The sequence below is a fragment of the Scyliorhinus torazame genome, chromosome 4 (genome assembly GCF_047496885.1).
Source record: "Scyliorhinus torazame isolate Kashiwa2021f chromosome 4, sScyTor2.1, whole genome shotgun sequence".
Taxonomy (NCBI): Eukaryota; Metazoa; Chordata; class Chondrichthyes; order Carcharhiniformes; family Scyliorhinidae; genus Scyliorhinus; species Scyliorhinus torazame.
Window position 1 is genome coordinate 201,191,756 of NC_092710.1, and position 15,889 is coordinate 201,207,644.

Consider the following 15,889-nt stretch of genomic DNA (forward strand, 5'->3'; position numbering starts at 1 on the left):
AACATCACTCCAGGTGTCGGCACTGTCAGCGGGTCACAATACAAGGCAGGTGAGTGATGATATTTCACTGAGGAAAACTCTGGTGCTCCTCAGTTTCTGCAAAATGCTGGCTCTTGTTTTTGTGATAGCCCACTTACACTGATCCTCTGATTGAGTCTACATCGGGGCATTTCGCCTTGGACCACTAGGCCCGCGGGGCGGGTGATAGATGGAGCGGAGAGCAGCATGGGGTGGGGGTGCAGGCATGCCCGCTGTGATGATTAACGTGACAGAGGCTTCACTTGTAACAGTTGTAACATTTTTAAACATTTCCATTCCCCCGAGCTACAGTTAATGACCCCCTAGTGCCCATTCAGTGCTCCGAGGTCTTTGAGTCATTTGGCTTTGCCAGTCCTGGCGGCTGCCATAGGCTACACCAGGGTGTCAACCCTCTTTTTTAAAAAAAATGTATTTTATTACAAACATGTATCAAAACTGGTTACAGCGAACAAACACCCCGGGAAACATGCTTCCCAACAATCAACTATACAGTCTGTACAGATTTTTCCTCTTTGTCATCCCCCCCTCCCCCTGCAACAAACAGCCTCTCAAACACGGTCACAAACATCCCCCACCTTTCCTCAAACCCCCCTGAAGAATCCCTTAACTCATACTATTATCGGGCGAAATTCTCCCCAAACGGCGCGATGTCTGCCGACTGGCGCCCAAAACGGTGCCAATCAGATGGGCATCGCGCTGCCCCAAAGGTGCGGAATGCTCCGCATCTTTGGGGGCCGAGCCCCAACATTGAGGGGCTAGGCCGACGCCGGAGGGATTTCCGCCCCGCCAGCTGGCGGAAACGGCCTTTGTTGCCCCGCCAGCTGGCGCGGAAATGACATATTGGGGCGGCGCATGCGCGGGAGCGTCAGCGGCCGCTGACAGTTTCCCGCGCATGCGCAGTGGAGGGAGTCTCTTCTGCCTCCGCCATGGTGGAGACCGTGGCGGAGGCGGAAGGGAAAGAGTGCCCCCATGGCACAGGCCCGACCGCAGATCGGTGGGCTCCGATCGCGGGCCAGGCCACCCCGGGGCCAGATCGCCCTGTTACAGCTACAGTTAATGACCCCCTAGTGCCCATTCAGTGCTCCGAGGTCTTTGAGTCATTTGGCTTTGCCAGTCCTGGCGGCTGCCATAGGCTACACCAGGGTGTCAACCCTCTTTTTTAAAAAAAATGTATTTTATTACAAACATGTATCAAAACTGGTTACAGCGAACAAACACCCCGGGAAACATGCTTCCCAACAATCAACTATACAGTCTGTACAGATTTTTCCTCTTTGTCATCCCCCCCTCCCCCTGCAACAAACAGCCTCTCAAACACGGTCACAAACATCCCCCACCTTTCCTCAAACCCCCCTGAAGAATCCCTTAACTCATACTATTATCGGGCGAAATTCTCCCCAAACGGCGCGATGTCTGCCGACTGGCGGACCCCAGGACCCCGGAGCCCCCCCACGCCGCCTTGTCCCGCCGTTCAAAAGGTGGTTTAATCCACGCCGGCGGGACAGGCAATTTATCGGCGGGGCTTCGGCCCATCCGGGCCGGAGAATCCAGCGGGGGGGCCCGCCAACCGGCGCGGTCCGATTCCCGCCCCCGCCGAATATCCGGTACCGGAGACTTCGGCAACCGGCGGGGGCGGGATTCACGGCAGCCCCCGGCGATTCTCCAACCCGGCTGGGGGTCGGAGAATGACGCCCATCATCTCTAATCGCAGGAAGTCGTACAGGTCACCCAGCCAAGTCGCCAACCCCGGTAGCGATGCCGACGTCCATTCGTGTAAAATCCGCCGCCTTGCAATCAGTGAGGCGAAGGCCAAGACATCGGCCTTCCTCCTCTCCATGAGCTCCGGCTTCTCTGAGACCCCAAATGTCGCCACCAAAGGGTCCGGGTCCACTCCCTCCTCCACTATCCTGGCTAAGACAGCGAACACTCCCGCCCAAAACATATACGTGTGTGGCACCCGCCCACACCTCGCACACTCATCTGCTACCCCCTGAAGGAACCTCGCCCGAGTCATATGCACCCTGTGCACCACCTTAAACTGTATCAGGCTCATCCTTGCACATGAGGAGGTCCTGTTTACCCTACGCAGTGCCTTACTCCATGCTCCCCAATTGATCTCCCCTCCCAACTCCCCTTCCCATTTCTCTTTGAACTTCACCACCCGCTCGCATTCCTGCTCCCCAGCCACTTGTATATTTCCCCAATTCTTCCCTCCCCTTCCACATCCGGGAGCAGCAGTCGCTCCAGCAGGGCGTATCCCGGCAGCATAGGGAACCCACTCCAGATCTTTCGCCAAAGCCCCTCACCTGCAGATACCGGAACTCACTCCCCCTCGGCAGCTCTACCCTCTCCCTTAGCTCCTGCAGACTGGTGAATGCTTCCTCCAAATACAGATCCCTCACCTTGACCAGCCCCACTTCTCTGCACCTCCTGTATACACTATCCATCCCCTCCGGCACAAACTCATGATTCTCTCACAGCGGTGTTAGCACTGCTGACTTCTATATTTTGATGTGAACCACAAGCTGTTTCTTATATTGACTGATTGACCACACAACTAGTGTATTAGTTCAAAGACAGTTTATTGATAACAGAAGACTTATTACTATATGCAATAATACACGTGACTACGCACTAAACTAGACCTAATAACTAAGGTGACCCTTACTTAACTTCGGGGTGACCGGCTCTGTGCGAGATAAGGCCTTTATCTGTGTCCACGCGGGTCAGTTGGAAATCTTCAGGTTCGTCTCGGCTGGGCTCGTCCTTCAGGTAGTGATCGCGGGTCCTTGAACTTGGCTAGTTGATATGCTACAGTTGGTCGCACACAGGCTGGTCCTAAAGGGGGCGATCCTTCGGTTTGCAGTTCTTCTTATTCTCCTGGGCTTTCGCACCCTTTGGAGTGGTCCTAACTCCAGATCCAATAGATCAATAGGGTTTCGGTCACCCTCATTGATCCTGGCCAATTAGGGGGCGGATACCTCGGTGGTTGGGCGGGTCCTAGCTACCATTATCATATGCACGTAGGCCTTTCCAAATAAGGGGAAGTGGCGCCGGTTAGTCTGCTACTGTTGTAACTCATTGATTCAAACTCTATTGTCCTGGGGGAAATGATGATTTGACTCTTAATGGATACAAGTTTCAGTCAAGTCTGGCTTCTTTGCACAATACACAGAGGCTGTGTACTTGTCTGTGTCCAAGCTGACCACAATTCCCATGATCCTTTGCAGGTGGCCACTTTAGATGGCTACATCCCGTCCTCTTGATCCTGAACGCGAAGTGTAGTGGATCACAGTATTGATCCCATATCTGTCTTGTTGGTTTGGTCACCCTTCAGGTCAGTAAAGGTCCTACTCTGCTCTGTCCCAAAGTTATTGCACTAATTCATTATTACATACATTCATTAAATAAATTCCCTACAAACATCTCTTTCATTTTAAAATTGGATTCATATAAACTTGATTTCTAACTAAACTCTCTAAACTAGACTCGTGCTGCTGCTTCTACATAACAATCTTATTTACAACATAACATTTTAAAACAGCAGCACCGCATTTCTTCTTATCCTATTTCATCAGTACAGAAGCACAAATGACACATTTTAGCAGCAGTTGATTGTAAGTAATACATTCTATGACAGCTTTATTGAAGTCCAAAGAAGGGGGCTTGAACTGTGTATAAAGGGGGTCAGGAGGCTTTTGCCTTCCATTTACGGAGTCGGAGTGTGAGGACGACTATGTGTATTATCGCAATCAGGAGGAGGGCCTCTACTATGTATGAGAGTGGGTTCCATTTTGCAATGTGTTCCCACCAGGTGGGTGTTTCGGTCTCGATCCTTAATAGTTGCTGGGTGGTATCCTGACTGGAAGTGATCTGTTGTGTGGTGGCGTTTGGGATTTGCTTGTGTCCTACTCTGATTATGTGTATTACCAAGTTACCTTTAGTGGGTGTCCCGGGGCAATTTTGTCTGATTACGTACATGTTTCCTGTGCTTCTCTTTAAACATCCAATTTCGGGGCACCTTTCATTTGTAAGTTCCCACCAATCTCCTTTCCCAGTTGTGCTAATGTAACATTCTGATGTGGTCCCATTGGGCTTCTGTTACATGGTCCTTTGGTTATTGCACCCAAATAGGATTCGTCTGTTGGGCTTAACCCATAACATGCCGTCTTCGCATTCCCCTGCATCTGGAGGTCTGTACCATAAGCTGCCGGGCTGTGGAGAGTTTTGGGTGTTTTGCGCTCGGAGTCCGGTGAGTCCAGCAATTATCCATATGAGGAACGTCTCTCTTGGGTTCATCTTGCAGTGTTTCTGTTCACCGTGTAATCCTAGGGAATCAAGCATAGTGCCATGTTATTATCGTTGGTTAATATCTGTATGTATTAGTCTTTCTCTCTTAGTTTCAATTGCCCTTTTTGATTTTCACCATGAGTGACTCCCTCATTTTATTTTAAAAACATTTTGGAGAGGTGGAAGTTTGAAACCTGCGAGGGTGGACGGAGTCGAGGGATAGTCGTCGCCCGGAGGGGGAGGAGGGTTGGAGTGGGCGTTGGGCTGAATCGTCAGTGGGCAGAGCATCGTCCTCTCCCATTACCAAGGTTACGTGGTGGGCGTGGCTACGTTGTGATCCGTAGACTTTGAGTTGGTTGATGTGGAACCAACCAGTCCTACTGTTAGGGTATGCTATTTTGTACATGGAGGGGCTTACTTTGTCTGCAATGGAGTAGGGGTCTGCGAATTTAGGGGATAGGAAGGAACTGGGGTTGTACAATGAGATCATAACTTGCCGGCCGACTGTGTACTCTACGGAGTTAACCTTTTTGTCAAAGCTGGCTTTACTCTGTTTCTTTCTAGAGCCGAGTCGGACAGCAGCAGCTAGTTGTGCCGCTTTAATGTTCACTGTGACCTGTTGAACTGCTTTTTTGTGGGTGAGGGCAGTTACTGCAGGATTTGCCAAATCGAGTCCTAATAAATATTCAATGCCTTTCATGGGTCTCGCTGTCATAAGGGTGTGGGGGGTGAAACCTGTGGAACTGGAAACTGTGTTCCTGATAAACATGAGGGCGAAGGGTGGTACTGTGTCCTAAGTGGTATTATTCTGCTGTACTGTTTTTCTAATGGTCGTTTTTAAAGTGCGATTCATGCTCTCTACTATGCCGCTGGATTGGGAGTGGTGTGCTATGTGGAACTTCTGTTCGATGAAGAAAATAGTCATAACGTTTTGCATTACTCTGCCGGTGAAGTGGGAACCTTGGTCTGAGTCAATGCTGCGTGAAAGACCCCAGCGAGTAAAGATCTGTTGGGTCAAACTTTTTGCGGTGGCCTTTGTTGTGTTTGAACGTGTGGGGAATGCTTCAACCCATTTTGTAAATGTATCTATAACAACCAGCACGTACTTGAAACCATGTCTGCATGGGGGGGGGGGGGGGGGGGGGGGGGGGGGGACCAATGTAATCAATTTGCAGATTTGTCCAGGGGCCTTCGACAGGTCGGATGTGTCTTAATTGCCCCTTCTTTGCATAATGTTCTGGATTGTTCTGGGCGCAAATGAGGAATTCTCAACATAATGTGTGACATCGCTTTTCAATTCTGGCCACCAATACAAAGATGTTAAATGGGTAATGGTGGTGTCTATTCCCTGATGTCCGTGTCCGTCGTGGTAACTGGTTTCTGTTTTGGGTGGGGACCACATAAATTTCGTCTTTTAAAACTATTCCGTCCTGTATTGTGAGTCTGTCCTTCCATTGATCATAGGGGGCTGGGTAGGTGCTGTTCAGTACTTGTTTGAGAGAGTCGTCTGCTTTCTGGGCTTGGGATAAATCTTCAATATTTGTTTGAGAAACCTGGGTTGAATGCATCTGCTCGCCTTCGGGCAGTTGCCAAAAGAGACCATTGCGTGATCCAGCTTTAGCTAAGGCTTTAGCGGTTGCCGGGTGGGGAGTAATGGTGATGGCTCTTTACTTTAATGATGCCGTATGTGCGCCGGTGGCTTCTTTAAGAATGTGTTTCAATAAAGGGGCAGAGGGTAGGGGTTTTCCGTCTGCAGATACAAAACCTCGGGATTGCCATAGGGGGAGGAATTCTGTTACACTGTTGCAAACATACAAGCTGTTTGAGTGTATGTCTGCAGGCGTTGGGAAGGTGTTTGGGTGATTAACTACATAAGCTACGGCCGCGAGTTCCCCTGCTTGCGAACCTAAGTGGCCGGGTAATTTTAAAGATACCTCTTCTCGTGGGCATCCCTTTGTATCCTCCATATAAATTCCGCATCCAGTGATCCTTATAACATCCTCAACAGTGGAGGAGTCATCTACATCGATTTTTATTGTGTCCCCTGTGTCTTGGGAACTTTGTGTCTCACAGCTTACACGTGGTTGCAGTGACTTGGGTACAAAGGGTCCAGTGGAGGGGTGGGCTGCAATTATCTGACATTCATGTGGGGTCCCTGCATATTGCAAATTGTCTGCCAAAAATGTGTGTGTCTTGGTGCGTTTCACAGAAATATCCCTGCCTTGTAGTAAGAGTGTCCAGTGTTGCTCGTTTTAGCCTTAGTTTAATTGCTCTTGTTCTATCACCTTTGCACTTGAGTCGCCAGGTATCTTTCTGATACTGCCACGTGGTTCAAGTCCGAGTAATGGTCAATAATCCAACACACCGCTTAGTAAGAGTTAAATCAACGCACATTTATTATATACAGCAATCAATACTTATACATTAATTCTACTTCTAAGCTACTTCCTACAACTAACAGGCCAATACTTAACTTTGGAAATGGCTCACCAGGTCAGGGAAACGAATGGCCTTTTGTATGGGTTCTGAGCCTGCGGGATTCAAAGCTGGTACAGGTCGATAGTCAGGAGTGCCTATCTCGTAGCGAGCGTTGGAGTAAGGCTTACTATTTCTCGCGGCTGTTGCAGAGGGTCAGCAGAAGAGTCTCGAAGGGTGCGGAGAGGAGAAGAAGGGCCGATTTGAACTTGGCCCCTATTCTTATCGTCCCCAGGGGCTTCCCGCCTCTCGGGGCGGACCTTGTACCTGGTTCCAAGTGATTGGACTTGGTCCCAATCACTTGGTTCGATATTCTCCAATGTTGGAGCGATTCCTTGATCGAGGGGTGGTCATTCACCTCTCTTTGTGTAAGATCCTGCTGGCGCTGAAAAGTCTGGGTTGGCTTTGTGTTTCTAATTTGTAGCATATTGTGCCCGGGATTGCTACTTACTATGCAGATGGCTGGTGTGTTGTGATGTTGATGGCTGCAGCTATCGATTCTGTCTGGCTTCCCCAGAGGCGAATACACTGTTTTACCTGCAGCTGTCTGTTTGAGTCCTGTTGGCTGATTTTCCCATCAGCCTCTTCCGTTCGCCATTTTAAATCGGGGTTTGGCCATTCTAATCAGGAGTTAGCCATTTTACAAGACTACACCAGCGAGCTGCTCTGATCTGGCTAACTGAACCATCTTTTAGTCTGCCGTCTAACAAAAGTTGAGTGGGGGTATGCTCAGTCAAGATTGTGACTGGGTTGAGGCCTGTAAAATACTGAACTGCCCAAAAGACTGCAAGCAAATGTCATTCACAGGCGGAAAATCCTTATTATATGGGGTCTAAAACTCTAGAGGCATAGGCTACCAGTCCTAATCGGTCGTGGAGTTCCTGCAGGAGCACTAATGATAGGTTCAGTCGGTGGTTGTTACTTGTATAGCATAGGGCAAGTCAGTATCGGGAACCTGTAAAGCGGGAGCTGTGTCTAGGCTGCGTTTTAAATCATCTATGGCGTCTGTATGTTGTGGGAGCCAATTCCATGGCGTGTTCTTTTTCAGAAGCTCTGAGAGTGGGGCGGCCTTGGTGGCAAAACCATCTATGTAATTCTTGGCATGATATGCAAATATGCAGTTAATGAACACATAGAATAGGACACGACCAATGAGCAGTTAGGACACTCAGGGGTGGTATCTCACTCTAAACAGGATGAGGCATTCACACCCCGCCTCTTTCCACAGACCAACATCTACAGAGTGAGACAGGGTGTATCCTCAGCATCGCACCCCAGCACGTGGCTTAGAGCAAGGCTGGTTCAGTTAGACTGAGTTACTACATTTAGATTAGCAGAGTCAAACTCATTGAGAACTGTGCGGATAGTTCAATAAAACACATTGAACTCACTTCAAAGTCTGGAGCATCTCTTACTCAAAACTGCATCAAGTGGCAGCTTGTTTTATTCCAAATTACATAACACAACATGATACCAGGAGTCTGTTCAATCTAGTTAGTTCAACTCAGCAAGATCCGTGACGACCAGCAAATGTATACCGGCACAATGGAACAGATTCAGGATCCTCACCAGCTCAGGACCTCCGGCAATCTCAGTGCCAACTGCCGGACATGCAAGCAGAAATTTCAGCTTTACATCAAAGCATCAGACCTCAATGATGCGTCTGATGCACGGAAGATAGCTCTTGGAAATATTCAACTCCTTTCACTTCGCCGAAGACCAGGACAAGACAAAGTTTCAGACCATCCTGGACAAGTTTGACAGCCACTGTGAGGTGGACACCAACAAAATCTTCGAGCGCTACATATTCAAGCAGCGATTGCAAGGTAAAGACGAATCCTTCAACTCATATTTAACTAACCTTAGACCGCTAGCGCAATCCTGCAACTTCGGTGATATCACTGACTCCATGATCAGAGACCAAATTGTTTTTGGAGTTCACGCTGATCCTCTGAGAGAGCAGTGACTGAAGATCGAGCATATGACCCTGACAGTCGCGATTGAAACATGCACAGTGCTTGATCACTACAAAACGGCAGAAAATGGTGAACTAGAGTACCACGAGGCGGAGAGTGTGCAGGCCATCTCCCAGATGCAGCGCCGCAACATTGACAAAAGCAGCCATTTTATGTACTCTTCCCGAGGCCCGACGCATGCGCGATGCGAACGGGATAACGAAGCGGCCGAAACCCGCACTGCGCAGGTGCAGACGTCTGAGAACCGCACTGCGTATGTGCAACGACGCATAGAGCATCAGGACGCCAACGTCTTGACGTATTCGAACTGTGGCACCGCCCATTTAAAGAAACACTGCCCTGCAAGAGGCAGACGCTGTTTAAACTGTGGGAAGCCAGGCCACTATGCAGCCCTGTGCAGATCTGCACCACCAGATCTGCAGCCAGCGCTCCCAATTCCGACGACGGTCCATCCGGAGTGTGCAACAACGCCTACAGGATTCTGATCCCGGCAGTGCAACGGATCCAGATGCTGATTGCCTGGATAAAGCCTGCCGTGTGGGCATTATTACAACGTGTGAATATGCCACATCAGACACATCACAAGTCCAATCAATCCTAGCTGTGGACTCTGAGGACGAATGGCGAGCAGTGATGAAGGTCAACCACTGCCCCATCCAGTTCAAGCTGGACACAGCTGCCTCTGCCAACCTCCTCTCACAGGCAGGCTTCAGACGCATTAAGAAGCCCCCCATGATCCTTCCATCTGCCTGAAAGCTCCTGGATTACAACGGGAATGCCATCACGGCACTGGGACCCTGCCATCTGCACATATCCAACCGACACACACAAGCACGGTTACGCTTTGAAATTGTTAAGCTGGATAGGGCATCCCTACTAGGTGTGCACGCCTGCAAGCAGCTGAACCTCATTCAAAGGGTTTACACCACGACACCCTCCCATGTGGATCTTCAGGCCGGCATCGACAACATCCTCGCCCAGTATCCAGATGTGTTCGACGGGATGGGCACGCTGCCGTATCGATATAAGATTCTGCTACAGCCTGATGCCAGGCCAGTGGTCCACGCACCACGGCGAGTCCCTGCTCCCCTGAGACTGCGCCTGAAGGCACAGCTCAAGGATCTTCAGCAAAATGGCATCATATCCAAGGTCACCAAACCGACTGACTGGGTCAGCTCGATGGTGCGCGTAAAGAAGCCTTTGGGGGACCTGCGCATCTGCATTCATCCCAAGGATCTCAATAAGAATATCATGCGGGAACACTACCCCATCCCGAAGTGGGAGGAACTCACCAGTGAGATGGTACAAGTGCTCTTCTTCACCAAATTGGATGCATCACAGGGATTTTTACAAATCCAGCTGGAAGCGTCCAGCAGAAGGCTCTGCACCTTCAACACACCTTTTGGCAGATACTGCTACAATCACATGCCATTTGGCATCATCTCGGCATTAGATATCATAGAATTTACAGTGCAGAAGGAGGCCATTGCATCATGGAGCAGATGATGGAAGGCATTGAAGGGATTCGTGTGTACGTGGACGACATCATCATATGGTCCACGATCCCTGAAGAACATGTATCCCGTCTCCAGAAGGTATTCCGCCATGTACATGCCTAAAGTTAAACAGGTCCAAATGTTGTTTTGGCACATCGACGCTCAAGTTCCTAGGCGACCAGATCTCACAGCATGGTGTGCACCCGGACACAGACAAAATCAAGGCCACCGAGGCGATGAAGGTCCCTGAGAACAAAAAGGCAGTGCTGCGCTTCTTGGATATGGTCAATTTTCTGGGCAAGTTCATTCCAAACATAGCCACACACACCACGGCCCTACGCAACCTGGTGAAAAAGTCATCTGCCTTTGAGTGGAAGGCGGCACACCAGACAGAGTGGCTGGAGCTGAAAGCCAAGCTCACCACTACATCAGTCCTGGCATTCTTCGACCCGGACCGGGAGACAAAGATATCCACAGATGCGAGTCAGGATGGCATCGGTGCGGTGTTGCTTCAACGAGATGACACATCATCCTGGGCACCAGTAGCCTCTGCATCAAGGGCGATGACGCCCACTGAAACCAGATATGCACAGATTGAGAAGGAGTGCTTGGGTCTTCTCACCGGCATCCTCAAATTTCATGATTATGTCTACGGCCTGCCGACATTCACTGTCAAGACGGATCATAGGACTCTGGTCCACATCATCCACAAGGACCTGAACGACACGACGCCTCGGTTGCAGAGAATCCTGTTAAGACTTAGGAGGTATGACTTCAACTTGGTGCACACACCTGGCAAGGAGCTCATCATCGCTGATGCATTGTCCCACTCTGTCAGCTCGCCCAGTGAGCCGCTGGAGATCATCCAGCACATCGAATCGCAGGTGCAGCTGTATGCTAGCACTCTCCCGGCTACAGATGAGAAGGTAGTTCTCATCCGTGATGAGACAGCCAAGGACCCCTCTTGCAGCGCGTCATCCACAACCTCACCAATGGCTGGCAGAAAGGGCAGTGCCCACAATTTAACAATGTGAAGGACGATCTGATGGTGATTGATGGTATCATCCTCAAGCTGGACGGGATTGTCATTCCGCTCAGTCTCCAGAGCTTGGTGCTGTGCCAGATTCATGAGGGACACCTGGGCGTCGAGAAGTGCAGACGCAGAGCCCGGCAAGCTGTCTACAGGCCCGGCATCAGCCAGGACATCACGAACATGGTCCTGAACTGTGCTACCTGTCAGCGGTTCCAGCCAGCGCGAAGCAAGGAGACTCTCCAACAGCATGACATAGTGACCTCTCTATGGTCCAAGGTTGGCACCGACCTCTTTCATGCGAATGGTCGCGACTACTTATTGATCATCGACTATTTCTCGAATTACCCTGAGGTGCTGAAGCTCCCGGACCTTACTTCTCGAACCATCATCAAAGCCTGTAAGGAGACGTACTCAAGGCATGACACCCAATCACCGTCATGAGCGACAATGGCCCGTGCTTCAGCAGTCGAGAATGGTCCACGTTTGCCAGGTCATACAATTTCCAGCATGTCACCTCCAGTCCGCACTATCCGCCGTCTAATGGAAAAGTCGAGAAAGGGGTGCACATTGTGAAACAGCTCATCTGCAAGGCCGCGGATTCTGCTTCCGACATACACCTTGCACTGCACTCGTACAGGGTGACTCCATTGACAACTGGCATGTCACCGGCTCAACTCCTGATGAACAGGGACCTGCGGACGACGCTTCCAGGCATACACCTGCCCAACCTGGATCACCTCCCGGTGCTGCAGAAGATGCAGCAGCTCAGAGACCGTCAAAAGCTGGGCTATGATGCCCATGCCACCGATCTGGCCGTTCTATCCCCGGCAGACACTGTCAGGATCCAGATACCGGACGGTGGGTGGTCTGTCCCGGCTGTCGTTGTTCGACAGGCCGCGCCCCGCTCTTACGTTGTACGTATGGCTGATGGCTCCATCGTGCGAAGGAATCGACAGGTACTGCGCAAAGTTGCCTGCCCGTAACCACTTTCTTCTCCATTTCCATATGTTGAATTGCTACCTCCTGATACCTCGCACCACGAGGCCACCAGTCAGGCTTCCATCCCGCCTGTCAAGGCACCGTCGTCCCCTCCGCCACCTCTCCGGTGATCGACCAGGATCAGACGGAAGCCTCAGAGACTTGACTTGTGAACATTTGTTTTGTTTGCTCTGTTCTGTTGTCCTCCGTCTGTCACGTTAGACCGACTCATTCACATGTAAATACATTCACATACAACAACAAAACATTAAAAAAAGGGGGAGATGTCATAAGAACATAAGAACTAGGAGCAGGGGTAGGCCATCTGGCCCCTCGAGCCTGCTCCACCATTCAATGAGGTCATGGCTGATCTTTTGTGGACTCAGCTCCACTTTCCGGCCAGAACACCATAACCCTTAATACCTTTATTCTTCAAAAAACTATCGATCTCTATCTTAAAAACATTTAATGAAGGAGCCTCTACTGCTTCACTGGGCAAGGAATTCCATAGATTCACAACCCTTTGGGTGAAGAAGTTCCTCCTAAACTCAGTCCTAAATCTACTTCCCCTTATTTTGAGGCTATGCCCCCTACTTCTGGTTTCACCCGCCAGTGGAAACAACCTGCCCGCATCTATCCTATCTATTCCCTTCGTAATCTGATATGTTTCTATAAGATCCCCCCTCATCCTTCTAAATTCCAACGAGTACAGTCCCAGTCTACTCAACCTCTCCTCGTAATCCAACCCCTTCAGCTCTGGGATTAACCTAGTGAATCTCCTCTGCACACCCTCCAGTGCCAGTACATCATTTCTCAAGTAAGGAGACCAAAACTGAACACAATACTCCAGGTGTGGCCTCACTAACACCTTATACAATTGCAGCATAACCTCCCTAGTCTTAAACTCCATCCCTCTAGCAATGAAGGACAACATTCCATTTGCCTTCTTAATCACCTGTTGCACCTGCAAACCAACTTTTTGCGACTCATGCACTAGCACACCCAGGTCTCTCTGCACAGCAGCATGTTTTAATATTTTATCATTTAAATAATAATACCTTTTGCTGTTATTCCTACCAAAATGGATGACCTCATATTTGTCAACATTGTCTTCCATCTGCCAGACCCTAGCCCATTCATTTAGCCTATCCAAATCCGTCTGCAGACTTCCAGTATCCTTTGTACTTTTTGCTTTACCACTCATCTTAGTGTCGTCTGCAAATTTGGACACATTGCCCTTGGTCCCCAACTCCAAATCATCTATGTAAATTGTGAACAATTGTGGGCCCAACACTGATCCCTGATGGACACCACTAGCTACTGATTGCCAACCAGAGAAACACCCATTAATCCCCACTCTTTGCTTTCTATTAATTAACCAATCCTCTAGCCATGCTACTACTTTACCCTTAATACCATGCATCTTTATCTTATGCAGCAACCTTTTGTGTGGCACCTTGTCAAAGGCTTTCTGGAAATCCAGATATACCACATCCATTGGCTCTCCGTTATCTACCGCACTGGTAATGATATGCAAACATGCAGCGAATGAACACATAGAATAGGACACGACATATGAGCAGTCAGGACAATCAGGGGTGGTATCTCACTATAAAAGGGATGAGGCACTCACACCCCGCCTCTTTCCACAGACCAACATCTACAGAGTGAGACAGGGTGTATCCTCAGCACGTGGCTTCGTGCAAGGCTGGTTCAGTTAGACTGAGTTACTACATTTAGATTAGCAGAGAGTCGAACTCATTGAGAACTGTGCTAATAGTTCAATAAAACACATTGAACTCACTTCAAAGTCTGGAGCATCTTTTACTCAAAACTGCATCAAGTGGCAGCTTGTGTTATTCCAAATTACATAACACAACGATTCCTACAATATTCCACTAAACCTAAAAATGAACGGTGTGCACTTACATTACGGGGCAGGGGCAATTTCACAATAGAGTCAATTCGCTTCTGTTCAATCTCGCGTTTGCTGTGGGTGATAATGGTGCCTAAATAGAGAACCTTTTCCCTCAATATCTGTGCCTTTTTGGAGTTTACCTGACATCCGATGGACTGGAGCATGTTTTGTAATTCAGTTAACAGAGCCACATGCTCTTCCCTGGTATTGATTTGCAGGAGCAGGTCGTCTACATACTGAACTAGGCACTTGGGGGGGGGGGGGGGGGGGGGAATTTAGCGAGACCAGTAGCTAGCTGTCTGTGGAAAATGGAGGGGGAATTATGGAATCCTTGGGGGAGACACGTCCACCTGTACTGTTGGCCTTGAAAAGTGAATGCAAATTTATATTGGCAAGCTCGATCTGGGGGAATGGACCAAAAACCATTGCTGATATCCAACACGGTGAAATACTTTGCTTGCACTCCTTGCTTAAGCATGGTCGCGGAACTCATGGCAACTGTGGAGGCTGTTAAAGGGGTAACTTTTTTTAGTTCGCGGTAGTCAATTGTGAGTCGCCATGAACCGTCTGGTTTCTTTACGGGCCAAATCGGGGCATTATTAGTGGAAGCGACGGGTCGAATCAGTCCTTGTTTTAACAGGCTGATAATAACTTTTAAAATCTCGCTCTCAGCCTGTTGAGGGAATCCGTACTGCTTCTGTGGTTTGGGGTCGGGACCTGAAATCATAATTGTGCCACGAATCTGCCCACGGTCATGCTTGTGCTGGGAAAATACACCTTTGTGAGTGGCTAATACCCGTCTAATGGTGTCGTCTGTGTTAATTGCCAAAGGGTTAAACCAATAGTCCTTCACTGAGCAAATCCTGTTTTCGTAATCTCCCACTGAGAGCGTGGCGGAGGCTCTGGCGGTTTTGGACATCTGCCAAACACACTTGTTTATGGGGTCGAAGGAGAGGTTATGAGAGTTCATAAAGTCTATGCCTAGGATATGTTCTGCGGTTGGGGTTAGGTCGACTAAAACAACAGGGTGTTTAGTGGTTACATTTCCTATCTGGACGGGTATAAGGGCTGTGATGTATCTCTCTTGCATGTGGCCTGTGAATTCACTGAGTGTGATGGTATCTGTGGTGGGCCAGGGTGTTTTTTTGAACAGGGTTGAGGAGTTTAATGTGGTGCGGCACCCTCCTATGTCCCAGAGAAAATCAACTGCGTGTCCCCAGACTGTGCCTGTGACTACCGGTGTCCAACATTATCCCAGCGTGTGTCACAGACCCATTTTGGAGACTCTGGACACCGTCAATCTGAGGAGTTATAAGTGAGGTTGTCTGGACGGGTGTTTACGGTGTGCATGGGGCGAACGTTGCCTTCGAGCTGTCGTGGCTGGTGATCGTAGTCTGGCCTATTGTTTCTGGGTGGGGGGTTGGGCTGTTGGGGTCGTTGGCTGTATGGGGGGTTTTGTCTGCAATCGCGGGCAAAATGTCCTACTTGTCCACAAGTGTAACATGGACCTCGTGGTGCGTGGGTTGGCACTGCGGGGTGCTGTTCTCGGGGGTAGTGTTCCTCTCTGCTGCCCTCATTTGTCCATGCGGGTTCCTGGCTAGTTCTAACTGGGTACATTGAGGCTTCTACTCCGTCCTGGTCCATCTGATCCTGAAGGGACTGTTCACATGCCCTAGATAGACAT

General features: G+C 49.5%; 1 long non-coding RNA gene across 1 annotated transcript in view; it reads right to left on the bottom strand.

The window, feature by feature from the left end:
• Window positions 1-2,654: 2,654 nt before the first annotated feature.
• The window catches only part of LOC140410697 (uncharacterized), a 122,146-nt gene continuing 108,911 nt past the window's right edge, over window positions 2,655-15,889 (bottom strand). Inside the window, exon 3 of the long non-coding RNA XR_011940707.1 lies at window positions 2,655-4,367. This is a non-coding gene — a long non-coding RNA (uncharacterized lncRNA). The remainder of the gene's footprint in view (window positions 4,368-15,889) is intronic.